This window comes from Lipotes vexillifer, unplaced genomic scaffold, assembly GCF_000442215.2.
Source record: "Lipotes vexillifer unplaced genomic scaffold, Lipotes_vexillifer_v1.1 scaffold863, whole genome shotgun sequence".
NCBI classification, from domain to species: Eukaryota; Metazoa; Chordata; class Mammalia; order Artiodactyla; family Lipotidae; genus Lipotes; species Lipotes vexillifer.
In genome coordinates, this window is record NW_006788168.1 from 269,023 (window position 1) to 271,661 (window position 2,639).

At 37.6% G+C, this 2,639-nt stretch overlaps 1 protein-coding gene across 2 annotated transcripts in view; it reads left to right on the forward strand.

Annotated features, from left to right (window-relative positions):
• Positions 1–2,639, forward strand: part of DEK (DEK proto-oncogene) — a 29,648-nt gene that overhangs the window by 12,005 nt on the left and 15,004 nt on the right. The window lies entirely within an intron of this gene.

Sequence of the window (2,639 nt, forward strand, 5' to 3'; positions counted from 1 at the left end):
TTTCCTTAATATGTATCTTCAATCAAGTAGATGAGGGAGAGGGTACAAGGAGGTGATTTCCTGTTGTTGTTAACAGTGTTTTGCTGGCTCTATTTTAACTTGTTTTGGTGCTCTCTTTAATGATCAGAACTTGCTCTGTAAATTGGGTAATCCCCCTTGTCTTATGTAGGGGCTTGATTAATGCGGCTTGACATTTTGGACCAAGATGATTCTTTGGTGTTGGAGGGGGCTGTCTTGTGCATTGCAGAGTGTTTGCCCACTAGATGCCGGTAGCACATCCCTGCCCCCAGCCTCCAGCTGTGAAAACCAAAACTGTCTCTAGACATTGCCAAATGTCCCCTGAAGGCAAAATCACCTTCAGTTGATAACTGCTGGATTAGAGAGAATAAAGATGTGGTGAACTGTGATTTTATAGGTGTGCATTTTGTGTATACTTGTCTTTAGGTATTTAAAATCCATGCTTGTTTTAATGTCAGATTTTATAAAGACTTCTATAAAGCTAAGTATAGAATGCTTCATAATTTTAAAAAGGATACTACAGATCCAGCAGGTGTTTCATAACTAGTATCTTAATATATTTTTGGTATGAAGGAAGATGAGTAATCTGAGCACTAGGGTTTTTATGGAATAGATTTTAAGGACATGTAGGAGGAAAACGTGTTATTTATATGTGAATATAAATAGTGGCAATTTTGCAGTAATAGATTTCCTCATTCAGCATATTTTGGGTTATCTACTATTGTGTATTCACTACGCACGCTTCCCAAGACCTTTTTAAAGGCAGACTTAAAGCATGAAAAGTTGCCGTAGAATATAAACATCTAATTTTTTTGTAGAAGCAAGATGATTAGGAGCATGGCCTTTGGAAACTGGGTTCAAATCCCAGCTGTACTCTGATTATCACTGTTTGACTTTGGGCAAGTTACTTATAAATTCTGTACCTCAGTTTCCCACCTTTAAAATGGGGATAATGATAGTACCAGCCTCCAAGGGTTGTATTAAGTGCCTTTATTTAAAGCACTTAAGAGTAGTACTTGGCACAAGTACTATATAAGTATTAGCTGCTGCTATTACTATTAGTATTAAGATGACATTTTACCATATGCAAGATTTATAAATCCAGTCTTCTTGTCATTACTAAGGTGCAGGTTAAACAGTGAGGATATTTTACACTCGTTTTCTCATTTGCTTTCCAGGTTATTGTCCCTTTGTTCTGAATAGAGTTAGTTGACATCTGTGAATGTAGATGACTCCTGATTTATAACCATATTGGTTCCTGGATAATGATCACAAATGGAACTGTCCCAGTACAGATCAAAGCCTTTCTTTCTTCATTGCCTTAAATGAGGATCATTTGCTAGAAACCCAGGTCAAATGATGAAAATCCATGGAGAAAAAAACCCCACAAAAATGCCTTTCAGACATTAAGTATGTAAAGCCACACAATATAAAAGCTATATCATAATGCTCTGTTTTCTGCTTTGGTTTTTCTACTTGGGCTGGTATTGACAGACTTCATAAAATATAATGCCAGTAAAATCTGGACTGAGAAATCTTTCTTTTTTCCTGATAAATCACCCTCTAGCGAACATAGGTATTCTTCATTTCTTTAAAGACGCCTTCAAATTTAGGGCCATCCTCCTCAAAAACTTTTTTGCTGATTCCATTGCTGTGAAAGGCTCTGATGGCCTTTGAAAGGTAAGTGTTGGCAGGAAGGATAGTATTTCTATAGTAACTTTGTTTTCCCTTACTCTGTTTTTTTGAGGAGTCTGTTAAGTGGCATCCTTGTTAGGGACTTCATAAACTGAGGTATTTGGGGTCAATACTATGAAAGGACCTCTGTTCTAAGAGGCTATACAGAGGAATTGCAGGTTGATTGGAAAAGTTGAGGATTGCTTGTAGATGTCATTTTTTTTTTTTATGGTACGCGGGCCTCTCACTGTGGTGGCCTCTCCCGTTGCGGAGCACAGGCTCCAGACGCAGGCTCAGCGGCCATGGCTCACGGGCCCAGCCGCTCCACGGGATGTGGGATCTTCCCGGACCGGGGCACGAACCCGCGTCCCCTGCATCGGCAGGTGGACTCTCAACCACTGCGCCACTAGGGAAGCCCTATATAGATATAATTTTTTTTGCAGATTTTTTTTCATGGAAAATTACTGGGTTAATATTATTTATTTTTATTTCCTGAAATGAATTTTTCCTTCATAGATAAGAGTTCTCCCTGTTAAGATCAGCTGCTTGTTCTATTTTAGATTCTTGAAGTAAATAACTGAACTTGTTTCTTGTTTCCTCTGTAAATTGAGAGCTTTGGACCAAATAATCTATATCATATTTGCTGAAGTCAGAAGTTTTAAGCAGAAATCCAGTTCAAGTTATAGTTGTTCATTAGCCAGTTATATGAGGCTGAATATTATTCACCTGCTACTTTCCATATTTAGCTGTGTGAAAGAGTAGGATAACTTAATTTATGAGTAAATATTATTTTAAAATGTATGTTTGAAATCACTGAAAACTGCAGTTAAAACAGAATTGGCAGGGGTGTTTTTTTTTTAAGTCTTTTATATGAAATATGTCACATTTAGCATGTTAGCCAGCAATTGCTAAGACATTTTGTTTGAGGTTCTCTGTACCTATACCTC